At 39.5% G+C, this 14401-nt stretch overlaps 1 pseudogene; it reads right to left on the bottom strand.

Annotated features, from left to right (window-relative positions):
• Positions 1-977: 977 nt before the first annotated feature.
• Positions 978-12223, bottom strand: LOC102914226 (elongin-B pseudogene; annotated as a pseudogene).
• Positions 12224-14401: the final 2178 nt, after the last annotated feature.

Genomic DNA, 14401 nt, shown 5'->3' with positions numbered 1-14401 from the left:
TGATAGTACATGCAAGTGACCCCAAATATTCTACCAGGGAACTCCTACAGCTGATAAACTCCTTCAGTAAAGTAGCAGGATGCAAGATCAACTCAAAAACATCAGTAGCCCTCCTATACACAAATGATAAAAAGGAATTAAAAAGAAGTCAGAGAAACATCACCCTTTACAATATTCACAAATAATACAAAATACCTTGGGATAACACCAACTAAACAAGTGAAGGACCTGTTAAGAACTTTAAGTCTCTAAAGAAAGAATTTGAAGAAGATATCAGAAAATGGAAGGATCTCCCTTGCTCATGGATAGGTAGGATTAACAGAATTTTTTTTTCTTTATGTAAGAAAGAAAATTTAGAATCAGCTCATATTATAAATGAAAACAAAAATGTGAATAATATCCAAGCATGACAGTTCCACAGAGGAAGAACTTGTTTAAAGGATTTATCTTTTACTACAGTGTGGTGTAACACATCTTTAGCCTGTTACAAACTAGTTTTTAGCAAACCAACAAACAAAACAAAAAACAAAAACAAACCAAAAAAAACCCTTTAAAATAATCTCTCTTTAATTGACTGTATTTTGGTTTAATTTCCTATGGCCTTCAAGGAAATTTGAGAAGTATATAATTATATTTGTATTTTTGTGCCTTTGTATTATTTAGTAGAAATATTTTAAAAGTCTTTTCATTTTAATTTATTTTATATTTTTAATCCATCCTAATCCTGTTTACATTGTTATTTGAACTTTGTTATGTTGTACAAAAATAAATATTAAAAATTGAAGTTTTAGTAATAAAGACAGGATACAATTTGTTATTTCGTTAATGTTAAAGTTGTTAAAGTATGTTATTGAATGGGTGCTAATTTAATGACGCACCCGTCTATTAAATATTTCCTAATTTAAGTAATCTTTTGTTTTTTTTTTTGACAGCCAAACCGTCTTTATTGAGGGAATAGGTCTCTAGGCCTGGGAACCTCACTGCACACCTTGTTCATTGGCACTGCCTCCAGAATCCTATGGCTTCATCACATCTGAAAGTTCTGGAGGGCTGGAGAAGGGCTCAACGTGCAGGGCTTCACAGACATCATCCACACCGAAGGCCAGGCCCACTGTGGCTGGCTAGTGAAGCCACAGTCGCCCAGCCCAGAGATTTTCTGTCATCAAGGAGCTGGTCATCCTTGTACAGCCGCTGCTCTTCTGGAGGCCGCTGGAGGATGCCTTGGACAACACGCTTTAGCTGGTACATGGTACTCGACTCCTTGGCTTCCGTGAAGATGGTGGTCTTGTGGCAGTGGATCATGAGAAACACCTAAGGATGGCAAGCCCGTGTCAACCCCTGCACGCTGCCCCTCTTCCCCCACTCCCCTGGCCCTGGTGCCCCTCTTACCAACACCCCCAAGCCCCAAGCGCCTCATCCCCGCCATTAACTTTGATTTTAAGCAAACTTTGTTTTTACTTATTTGCACTAGGCTTAACCGTGGAAACAAATATAGAAGGTCAATGCTGCTTTTTAAATGGTTCATATCTGTATTTAGAATGACTATAAACTTAGTTTTGAGCACATAAAAAAATCTGATCATTTATAAGGTGATTAACCATTTGTATGTTTTAACTATTTTAGCAGTTTACAACAAGTTAGTAGCTTTCATAAGATTAGGATTTTACAGTTTTAGACATACATTTCCAAATTAATTATTGTTAACCTGAGGATACCTTTCCAACATAGGAATTTATCATACAGAAATCGATTCTAAGCCAAAATATCTTGGAGACTTGTCATTATTTCTTCAGTCTAAAAGGAAGATAGTATGATTACGTTTTTAGTTTGTTAATTTTTTAAATTTTTTTATTTTTGGTTTTTGAGACAGGGTTTCTCTGTGTAGTTTTGGTGACTGTCCTGGATCTCACTGTGTAGCCCAGGCTGGCCTCTTACTCACAGAGATCCCCCTGAATCTGCCTCCCGAGTGCTGGGATTGAAGGTGAGCATAACCACTGCCCCGCAAGACTAAGTTTTAACAGTGTTATCATAGTCGGTTTATATCACATGGTCATCTTAAGATGGTGATGAAATTATGTGGCATGTATTTTAACCTTAGTAAAGATGGCTATCATGCACACACACACACTATCTTTTTATCCTCAAGAGGCATCAGCTGGGATGAAGAAAAACTATATGGCTGCTATATAAAACTATCCTTTTTATATGATGCTATAGTAGATATAACTTTTTACATAAGACTTGAATCATAGATACATGATATATAATCATATATATACATATATGTATATATATATATATATATATGCTATAGTAAATTAAAATCACCCATGTGTAGCTCATTTTCTCTTCAGCCTTTTGTTACAAGTTTTAAATTAAATTTTTTTTTAAAAATTGTGTAACAGGAGACTTTATAGACTTTTTAACCATACCCAATGATCTTATAAATATTGAGATAAGGAGTATATTGAACAGAGAGATACCTCTATTCTCTATTTAATAATTTATACATAATATCACTTAATATTGAGCCATAATGTTTTTCAGGATACCTATTTTGGGTGAGGTTGTGCAAACTGGGAATCCAAAGCTGTCCATTTATGATCAGACCACTCTGATTGTTCTAAATTGATCCAATAAACTCTCACCCAAATTTAAATAAAGAGCAAAGTCAGTAAAAATATTTAATGGCTGAGAAGCATCTAATTAAAGCTGATTGATTCTAGCAAGTATCACTTCTAAGCTATATCACCTGGGATGGGTACACCTTGAGGAGCATATGGAATTTGTATATAGCATACATATTCTTGTCCTTTTTTAAGTCATCTCTAAAAACATTAAATGCAATCTCCTTTTTTCCAGAGAGGGTTTCTCTGTGTTGCCCTGACTGTGCTGGAACTCCCTGTAGGCCAGACTGGCTTCAAACTCACAGAGATTCCCCTGCCTTAATTAAAGGCATGCACCACCACCACGAGGTTGCTAAAAAGTTTTTATAACCTAAATCTGTGGATTTTTAGATGTACTTTTAGTTATTACACAGAATGTAACTTAAAAAATCTTAAGAGGGAAAATTGTGGATAATTATCTCTAGACTCCATCTAACAAGCTAATGTTATTGTAGGTGTGAAACAAATAATTGATCTGTATTTTATTTAGAGGCACAATAAGTTCTATAGGCTCCTTATCAGTAAGGGATTATTGTGAGTTACCACTTCAGCAATCAAATTATTTGATAAATTAATAGCCTGCTCTGTTTTGAATGTTACATTTTGTTGTAAAATTTAATTGAGAGCTTTCAGGAAGCAACTTAAAAAACACAGAGAGATCTCTAGTAGTGATAAAAAGATTAGAGAGTTCCTATATGACCCCCAAATTTTAAATTTTGCTCTTACCATAAATGTTAAGTATTTATTTAAGCATTAATTAGATGATCAGAAGAAGGTAACATCCTCCATATAATGCAGGACTAATACCTCTAGAAATTTAAACTACATTGTCTTAGTGCTTTATGCCCTGATTGCAATTGTTTCTATACTATAAGTTGGACTTGTTTTAATTTTTTCTCCCCTGAAGGGATCATTGATAATGAGTTTTTCCCACCATGAAGGAACAACAAAAAATGTTCTCTATAAAGTGAGTTTTAATTTTGAGATATTTCTGCTATGAGAAAAAAAAACATTTAAACACAAATCAAGCAAGCAAGCAAACAAACAAATAACCCAAGTTCTGAGCTGTCAAGCTAGATCCTGTGACAGTGTTGGAGTTCCACAGGACATTCCTTGGAACTCTCTGTTTCTCAAGACCCTGGCATCCCTAAAAGCTGCAGCCTGGAGTGCTTTGATTGCCAGCCATGTCACTCATCAGGGCGAGAGCCCCAGTATGATTCTGTGACCATGGGGAAGCCTGATTGCTGGAGTCTCCTTTAGCCTACCCAGACAAGACCTGTGAAGATGTGTCACAGAGAAATTATTCTGTCTCTGTCTCTGTCTCTCTCTCTCTGTCTCTCTCTGTGTCTCTTTCTCTCTGCTCTCTCTTACCCTCTTTCCTTTTTTTCCTCCTGACAAGTCCCAAGCAATACATTACTATACTCCAGCTTATACAATATTCAACATGGAGTTAGTTTATCTCCCCTTTCGTGGGCTAAGCACATGAAGTTGTAGAGTTGTTGCTCTGAATGTTTTGTTCCTTTAGATCTTAACAAATCTCTCAATAATTGTACAAAATGCTTTGTCTCAGAGGACTGAGCAGAAGCCATGTTAACATTCACTCTCATCTACAGTTGTGACCCCTTGGGTGAGAAGACCGAGTTTCCCAAAAACCTAATTACCTTCTCTGATGGTTGTGAATCTCATGTTGCAGAGCCAGCTCTGGTGCTTTCCCTGAAGGCTTTACAGGGAAAGCCTGGAAAAAGCTTTAAAGAGCCAGGGAAAAATGGAGACATTCTTTCTTCAAAGACAACTCCTGTAATCTAAAAACATGAAAGAAAAAGCACAATACATACTTTAACTATTGAGCCCTTGAAGCTGTGCCCATTCTTTGGAAGACACATTCATAATTAGTGTGCTTTGTCTTTTGCCATCTCAATATTTAATTGTGATAGTTAGTTCTATTCATTAACTTGTCATAACCTACCATCACCTGGAAATTTAGTCTCAATGAGGCTTTTTCTAGGTCAGGTTGGCTTTGGTGAATGTGTTGGTTGCCTTAATTAGTATGGAAAGACCCAAATGAAAGTTTGATGTACTAGTCCCTGATTTAGGGTATCAAAGTACATAGGAGGAGAGAAAGATGGATATAAGGTAGAGAAATTGTCGAATGCACTCATTTTGCCCTCTGCTGTCATGTGACCAGCTGTTTCAAGCTCCTGCACTTGTGACTACACAAAGTGATGGACTGTAAAATGTGACTGTGAACTGAAATAAACCTCCCTCCTACCAAGTTTCACTAATATTTGTTTTCCAGACTGTTTTATCACAGCAAGAGAAATGAAAACTACAAGTATGTCAAGTGGAATGTGGTGACAGTGCACATCTGGTCTCACTGGTGCCTCTGCTCTTCTCTGTCCCCATGATGAACCTGAGACAATGAAATTCTGGTCAAATTCTAGTCTATCATGCAAATGCAACAGTTAGGAAGATGAGCCTGAGTGATCATCCCTGGTGTTGGCCTTTTTGATTGCACATTCCAGATCCAGATATGCAGCCCTGCAGTAGTCAGATGATAAAAATCAAGGAATACAAATGTGAATGTATGAAAGGTTGATGATACAGCTCAGTGGTTAAAGCATCCAGTAAGCCTAAACCCTAAATTCATTCCCAACACACAAACATTTCTGAGCTTTGTGTCTATATATATATATATATATATATATATATATATATATATATATATATATATATATATTCTGTCCTGTAGCTGCTCTCAAACACAGTGAGGCTTATATTAATTATAAATGCTTGGCTAATTGCTCGGGCTTATTGCTAACTAGCTCTTACCATTCAAAGACAAACCATAATCCTTATTTGCTCTCTGCCATGTGAAGGTACCTTTATTAATTAACATCCAGTTTCATAGACTCAATCTCCATCTAGCTGGTGTCTCCAGAATCCACCCTTCTTCCATTTAGCATTCTCCTAGTGTGGTTCTCCAGCCTAACCTTATTCTGTTCAGCTACTGGCCAGTCAGTTTCTTTCTTATTAAACCAATCACAGCAATCAATCATCACAATGTCCAAAATGAGTATAACTCCAGCACTGGAGAGGCTAAACCAAGACATGGAAGTGTGAGACAAGAATGGAGTATGTAGTGAGACAACAATCTCAACAAAAGAAAAAAGAAAGAAAAAGGGAGTGAGAAACAGTACCCAAACCAAAGTAGGAAGAGAAGGGAGTCAGCCTGAAGGTAACCATGGCTACAGTAGACCAGTGTCAGAAACTAAACACAGCTGGCAAAAGGGTTAATGGTGCTTGCGGCCAAGCCTGACAACCCCAGGTTCATCCCTTGCACCCACATGTGGAAGGGGAGACCAACTCTTCCAAATGCTTCTCTGACATACACACTTCAGCTCTGATGTGCAAGAACACACGCATATACAAAGAAATAGAATTTTAAAACTCCAAATCCATAGGCAAGGCATGGCACACACCTTTAAACCAGGAATCCTGAGGTAGTCTGGATGATCTCTTGAGTTTGAAGGCAGCTTGGTAGACATACAGAATTCCAAGACAGCGAGGTTCACAGAGAAAGACCCTGACTCAAAAATGTAAAAGCATAGCGGAAAAATACACAAAACAAAATCTTGTGGTGTAGCGACAACCATAACGCTCCTGCTTCTCCAAGAATCTGAAACAAAACATGGACATATGTTTGCAAGGAGAGGTGACATGTGGAGAGGACAGTTAGATACCAGATGAGAACTAGAAATATAGAACTTTAATTGCTTTTAAAATTAATTTTCATGCTGGCTGTGGTGACTCACACACACACACACACACACACAAACCTTTGGTCTCAGTACTAGAGAGGGAGGAAGATAAGTGACTTGGAGGTTAGCATGGTCTACATAGACAGTAGAAAAATGCAGCATAACAGGATAGCTACATAATAAACTCAATCTCAAAATTACTTTCAATTTCATATGTGTGGGTGTTGCCTGCCTCTCTGTGCATCACTTAAATGCAGTGTTAAGGGGACCACAAGAAGTTGACAGATCCCTGGGAACCATATTCAGAGAAGGTTGTGAGCCACGATTTTTTTTTAAGGTGCTGGGACCTTAAGGCCATCCCTTTGGCCCTGAACTTAGAATTTTGAAAGAAATTCAAAATTCAAATATAGAACAGTAAAAAAAAAAAAAAAACGTTAAGAAGCAGATACATTTATCCTCAGTGAGACCTCAAGCAGAGAGCAGAGTGAAGCCTTGAGATCCACAGATCCAACAACTGACAATGTAAAAACAAGTTTTACGCACCACCACATGCTAATGCAAAAAATATCTTAAGATTAACAGAGCTCGGCCTAGCTGTGGTGACACAAGCCTTTAATCCCAGCTGTAGCTCTAGTTTTCCTGCCTTGCCCACAGTCAGGACAAATTTTTGTCACCCGCCAGTCCAACAGCCACTCAGACCCAACCAAGTAAACACAGAGACTTATATTGCTTATAAACTGTATGGCCATGGCAGGCTTCTTACTAACTGTTCTTATAGCTTAAATTAATCCATTTCCATAAATCTATACCTTGCCATGTGGCTTGTGGCAGTGACTCCTTCTGCCTTCCTGTTCTTTTATTTTTCTTCTCTGTTAGTCCCGCCTATACTTCCTGCCTAGCCACTGGCCGGCCAATCAGGTTTTATTTATTGTCCAATCAGAGCAACACATTTGCCATACAGACCATCCCACAGCACAGCCAAGTGCAGACCATCTCAGACACCTGCACTTAGGCCTGTGGTCCTAATCATCCTCTATGTGGACCTGCTGGGTAAAGCCACGAGGAACCCAAGAACGGGCTCCCACAAGACATACAGAACATCCCACAGCACCCAGCACTCTGGAGGCAGAGCCAGGTGGAGCTCTGTGAGTTTGAGGCCAGCCTGTTCTACAAAGTGAGAACCAGCACAGGCACCAAAACTACACAGAGAAACCCAGTCTCAAAAAAATAAAAACAAAAAAAAATATCGGGCTGGAGAGATGGCTCAGAGGTTAAGAGCACTGACTCTTCCAGAGGTCCTGAGTTCAATTCCCAGCAACCACATGGTGGCTCACAACCATCTGTAATGAGGTCTGGTGCCCTCTTCTGATGTGGAGGCATACATGCAGGCAGAACACTGTATACATAATAAATAAATAAAACTTTAAATAACAAACAAACAAACAGAGGAACAAAGATTGGCAGAGCAAGCAAGCAGACATCTGACAAGGAACATGCATGTCTCTGCCTTGAGCTTTGTTGCTGGAGGGCTTCTCTCCAGGTTCCACCAAGGCCTGCAGTCCCACAATCCATGTATAAAATAATCACTCAGACGCTTATATTACTTATAAACTGTACGGCCATGGCAGGCTTCTTGTTAACTGTTCTTATATCTTGAATTAATCTATTTTTATAAATCTATACCTTGCCACGTGGCTTGTGGCTTACCGGCGTCTTTATATGCTGCTTTTCCTGGCAGTGGCTGCAGTGTCTCTCCCTCCTTCTTCCTGTTTCCCCAATTCTCCTCTCTCTTTGTCCTGCCTATACTTCCTGCCTGGTCACTGGCCAAGAGTGTTTTATTTTTATAGAGCGATATCCACAACAGAGCTTAGGGATTAAAATTAATCAAATCCTTGTATGGAAGGGCAGAATTGCAGTTATCTCCAATGTTCAACCTCCCACACCTCCACTGGCCACCAAGGAGGCCACCATGACTTCGCTCCAACCTGAAATTTCAACAGCTCTATTGGCAGAAATGGAGATATTCTCCTTTTGTTTTGCTTGTTTTTGTTTGTTGGTTTTGTTTTGTTTTGTTTTGTGTTTTCAGGACAAAGTTTCTCTGTGCGGCTCTGGCTGTCCTGGATCTCACTCTGTAGCTGGCCTTGAGTCCCCTGTTTCTGGCTCCTGTGTGTTGAGATAAAGGAAAGCCCTAATGAGATATTCTAAAGAGATACTTGTGGGCCTTCATTGGCTATCACAGAGTTGAGATAAAGGACCCAAGAAATGGGACTTTCACAAGAAATCTTATTCCCTGACTGACAAATTACTATGTAGACCATGCTGGCCTCAAAATCAAAGAGATCTTACTCCTTTTGTATGCTGGGGAGAAAGGTATGCACAACCATACTGGTTCTCATTTGTGCCATGCTAAGTCTGACCCACATAGTTCTTTCAGAAGGTTTCATTTCATAGAGACCTATGTTTAAATTCTTGCAGGGGACTAGGCTTAAGGAGAAAGTGGATCTCTGTGAGTCTGATGTTAGCCTGGTCCACAGGTGAGCCACTTCTATGTAATAATGGTATTCTATCTAAAAAACAAAACAAAACAAAACAACAAGAAATCTACAGTGGACATGACCGTATTCATTTGGACCTTGAGTTCAACCAAATAGGAAAGAATCACTGGAACCTAAAGGCAGCATACTTCCATGGACGACAATCCTTTCTCCAGTCATTTTTTTTTCTGAGACAGGGTTTTTCTGTCTAGCTTTGCGCCTTTACTGGAGCTTGCTCTGTAGACCAGGCTGGCCCTGAAATCACAGAGATCTGCTTGCCTCTGTCTCCTGAGTGCTGGCATTAAAGGCTTGTGCCAATACCACCTGGCTTCCCTCCAGTCATATAAAAGTCAATATGAGTCTCTCAAAAGAGAGGCCATTTCATGTCCTTGGAATTCCCAAGCAGCTTAAATACTTTTGCTTTTTTCTTTCTTTTATCATGACAATGTTTTTTTTCTTCCTTCCTTCCTTCCTTTCTTTCTCTTCTTCTTTCTTCTTCTTTCTTTCTTTTTCTCTCTCTTTCTTTCTTTTTATTTCTTTCTTTCTCTCTCTCTTCCTTTCTGCTTTCCTTCCTTCCTTCCTTCCTTCCTTCCTTCCTTCCTTCCTTCCTTCCTTCCTTCCTTTCTTTCTTTCTTTCTTTCTTTCTTTCTTTCTTTCTTTCTTTCTTTCTTTCTTTCTTTCTTGAGTGTCCTGTCTTCATGTATACCTACACACCAGAAGAAAGCACTAGATATTCTTTCAGGTGGTTGAGAGCCACCATGTGGTTGCTGAGAGTTGAACTGAGGACCTCTGGGAGAGTTTCCAGTGCTCTTAATCTCTGATCCACGTCACCAGAGTCTAGGCACTGTTTCTCTGTGTAGAAAGGCTGTGCTTTAACTTGGTCTGTAGACCAGGCTGGACTTGATTCAGAGATTTGCCTATCTCTCCACCCCAGTGCTGTGATTAAAGGTGTGAGCAACCACCACCTTTCCTTCCTTAGCTGTTCTTATTCCTCAAAGTTTAAGTTCTTTTATAATAAGTTACACACACATATATAGACACAGGTATATATAAGTATTTATATGAACATGCTTGAAAAGACAGGAAATCTACTGATGAAGGTGAAAATCCATACACATCTGAACACCGAGTGATATGATTAATGGAATAGTATTTGTAGGTTTTTATGGCTGTTTCCATTATTTATTTATCTTTTTATTTTTTCAAGACAGGGTTTCTCTGTGTAGCTTTGTCCCTTTCCTGGAACTTGGTTTGGAGAACAGGCTGGCCTCGAACTCACAGAGATCCACCTGCCTCTGCCTCCCAAGTGCTGGGATTAAAGGCATAAGAAACCACCGCCCCACTCTTTTTTTTTTTTTAAGATGGCATTTGACTGTATGTCCATGCTGGCCTCAAACTCGTAGACATCCACCTGCCTCTCTCTGCCTCCTGAGTGCTGGTATTAAAGGTGTGTGCCACCATTGCCCAGTCCTTAAAATTTTTGAGTGTTGATCCATATTCTATTTCTCAGTCCTATCTTTCTTGCTCCTTTTCTTCTCTCTTATCTCATTGAGACACAGTCTTGGTCTGTATCCCTGAGTGCCAAGAACTCACTACATTGGCCAGACTGACCTTGACCTGGAGGCAGTTCTTCTCTCTGCCTCCTTAGTGCTGGAATTACAGGTGTGTATTAGCATGACAAAGCCTTTGATATTTTATCACCTTTATGTTTCTTTTTCCTCTTTTGGTTATGTAGTGCAAGCTGACTCTAAGTAATCCCCAGACTTAAGGACAAATACAAACATCCAAGTACAGGAGGCATTTAGAACCACAAACAGACATGAGCAGTAAAGGACTTTCCTTCAGTGCAGTATAGTTAGGGTTCTAAGACTATGGAGAAATGAATCAGCAGTAAATCCATCACTTTGTTCAGTCCAGGTCATCTTCCATGGCATGGTGTCCCCCACAATTAATGTAGGTCTTCACACCTTAAATAACCTAGGATAGATATCCATGGACTTCTCTAGAGGTTTATTTATCTTAAAAAAAAATCCTCATTGCTGTGCTCAGAGACTGGTCTCCTACTTGATCCTAGATTTGGCAATATTAATCATCCAACTCTACCTCTTGTGAACTTGACACCCAAGCACATTGCTTTGAATCTATAATTTTCCTTCCCTTGTTCCCCTGTGTTAAGAGACTTAATTATACAAAATGCATCAGTCTAATTGCAAAAGATCTGTACTCATTAACTATTCCAACACTATCTAAAAGACCAAGGCCAAAGCTGACAAGATGGCTCAGCAGGTGAAGGCACTTGCCACCAATCTTGAGGGCCCGAGTTCCATCCCTGGGACCCATGTGATGGAGGGAGAGAAACAACTCTTGTAAGTGGTCCTCTGATGACAACACCCATGTGTGTTAGACACACACACACCAAGTAAATGTAATAATAATGAGTCCAAAGTCCCTTCAAACACCGAGACTCTAGGCAGTCCTTACATTGACAGCTCCTGGTAAAGCCACAGATTTCTACCAGGTGGTGGTAGTGCAAGCCTTTAATCCCAGCACTCAGCACTGAGGCAGAGGCATGCAGGTCTCTGAATTCCAGGCCAGCCTGCCTACATAGTGAGTACCAGGATAGCCAGGGCTACTCAGCAAAACCATTTCTACAAAAAAGAAAACCATATAGTTGACATTTTTCTGACATATAATCTCACCACAGAATATACATTCCAAATTCTGAAATGGAAAAGGAAGAGATAGTAAGGAATTATCAGAAAAAACAAACACTGTAATCTACCAGGGCAAATGCAAAATCATGTAGACAAAACAACTCTACAAATAAACTAAAATAAAAAAAACAAAATTAAAAGTCATTTCTGAAATCAAATGAAAACAAAAAGTATATCTGGACCTAGGGTTCAGGACTGTAATCTCAACTACTTGTGAGGCTGAGGTATGAAGTCCACAATTCCAAACCAAGTGGGCAAAGGCAGAGGCAGGCTCACAAAGAGGGGGAGGGGCTAGAAAGCTTCTTTTGCAGTGGTATTGATGACTGCAGACCCACAGCTGAAAATAAGAAACACAGAAGGCTTCTAAGGGAACCTCGCTCCCGCCCCTCTCACCCCCCCCCCAAAAAAAAACAGAGTAGACAGGGAGTGGTAGAATTTCTAGTGAGACTCTTAGTCATTCTGGGTGCCTTACTTCCTACCTGATCCCTGTGATGCTTGGTCTCATAATTTCCATGTAGCATGATCACATAATCTATATGCAGGCGGGGCATAGCTGCTTAAGCCCATATGTACTTGTGCAATGGGGGTGTCGGGCGGGAACCTATAAAAAGCCAGTTCCATCTTAACCCTTCTCTTTCTTCCGGCACAATCATTTCCCATGGGCCTAAGCACCCCATTCTGTTTCCTTCCCCTAAAAACCCTTATATGGGTTTTGTCCTAACTGGTGGATTTTCTTGCATGGTAAACAGTGCTGCCTAGTGAATAACACAGAGCAGAATAATAACTAACAGGAAGTCATTGACGAGAACTCTTAAAATTGGAATAGGGATCCTGAAGTGTAACTCTTCACTGTTAATGACTTCTGGTGGGGGTTTGGAAAGACTGTTTTCTTTAAGAGACTGGACACTGGGAGTTTGACTATGCTCCAGTAAATATATTGACAAATTGTCTTGATTTTTTTCCTCCTTATCTTTTCTTTGGGCTAGGTCATTAGGCAGTGGAGGAAGTGAATATAATCAGAATGCATTATGTGAATCTCCAAATAACCAATTAAAATGTTATGTTGGGAAAAAGAAAACAAATTTAAAGCTTTCCTTGGCTGCAGAGCATCTTTTGGGGAATCTCTGTGAGTTTAAGGTTGACTTTGAGGACAGCCTGATCTACAATGGTGAGTTCCAGGACAGCTGGGGTGATACACAGAGAAGCCCTATCTTACAAACACAACAGGAGCTACAGGTATCAGTCAGTCTTGCACACCATGAACAAAGACCTGGGTTTGATCCCCAGCACCTCATCAATGTTACTTAGTAGTATACACACATCATTTAACTCTGAAGAAGTGGAGGCAGGAGGATCAGAATTTCAAGGTTTTCCTCCACTACAGAGCCAAGAGTTTGAAGAAAGACTCCATGAGACCCGGATCATGCCCCCATTAGAATCAGAATATGATTCTAATGACTCAGGATTTACCTGTAAGAACTAAAGAATCAAACTGCTCAAATTCAAAAGCTTCTGAACAGCAGAAAGAACACTCATAGGAGGGAAGAGAAAGCCTAAAGAATGGGAGAAAAATCATTGCCAGCTTTTTCTCTGACAAGAGATCAACATCATCCTGAATATATAAAGATCTCAAAAACAAACAGCAACAACAAAAAACAGAACTGAGTATCCAATCATTGAATAAGCAAAAGCATTCACCATTCAGAAAAAGAAATACAAATTACCAATAAATACATGACAAGTATTTAACATCTCTAATCGTTAGGAAAATACCAGTCAAAAGCACAGAGGTAGGTAGCTGCTCACAGTATCACACAGCTTTAATCCCAGCCAGTGGAAGCAGAAGCAGGAGGATCTGACTGAGAGTAGCCTGGTCTACAGAACAAGTTCTTAGACAACTAGGGCTAGGCAGAGAAACCCTGTCTCAAAAAACCCAATACATAAATAAATAATATTAAATTTAAATACTTTAATTAAAAACTGTAATAGCTGGGTGGTATATCACACCTTTAATCCCAGGATTTGGGAGGCAGAAGAGTCAGGAGGATCCCTGAATTCCTAGCCAGCCTGTTCTGCAAATGGAGTTCCAGGACAGTCAGGGCTACACAGAGAAATCTTCTCTTGAAAAACAAAACAAAACAAAACAAAAAACCAACAACAAAGAAAACCACAAAATTAATATTACAAAGAAAAATTAAAAAAAAAGGAACAAAGAACAGAGCTACAGTTTGACCCTGCTATAGCTCTGGGTGTTTATCTGAAGGAATCAATGTCAGGGTAAAAATGGGGCCTGAATGCCTATGAATTTTTTTTGAGACAAAGTTTCTCTCTGTAGCTTTGGAGCCTGTTCTGGAACTCCCTCTTAGACCAGGCTGGCCTCAAACTCAGAGATCTGCCTGCCTCTGCCTCTGCCTCTGCCTCTGCCTCTGCCTCTGCCTCTGCCTCTGCCTCTGCCAAGATTAAAGATGTATGCCACCAAGTAGGGATTCACCTATGAATTTTTATAGAAAACAATTCAACTATAGGCTAATGGTTAAATAAAAGAGATGTAGAGAAGAATGCATAGAAATGTACATATACACAAAGGTGCTTAGTTCAGCCAAAAAAGCACAAAATTACATTATTTGCAGGACAATTTGGAATGGAAATTATGTTAAGTAAAATTAAGCCAGATTCCAAGAGACAAATATTTCATATTCTCTCTCACGTGCAGAATCTAAATTTTTTTT

Source organism: Peromyscus maniculatus, chromosome 1 (assembly GCF_049852395.1).
Source record: "Peromyscus maniculatus bairdii isolate BWxNUB_F1_BW_parent chromosome 1, HU_Pman_BW_mat_3.1, whole genome shotgun sequence".
In the NCBI taxonomy this organism is placed as follows: Eukaryota; Metazoa; Chordata; class Mammalia; order Rodentia; family Cricetidae; genus Peromyscus; species Peromyscus maniculatus.
Note: the sequence above shows the minus strand (reverse complement) of the source record. Positions and strands in the feature narration are given on the sequence as shown.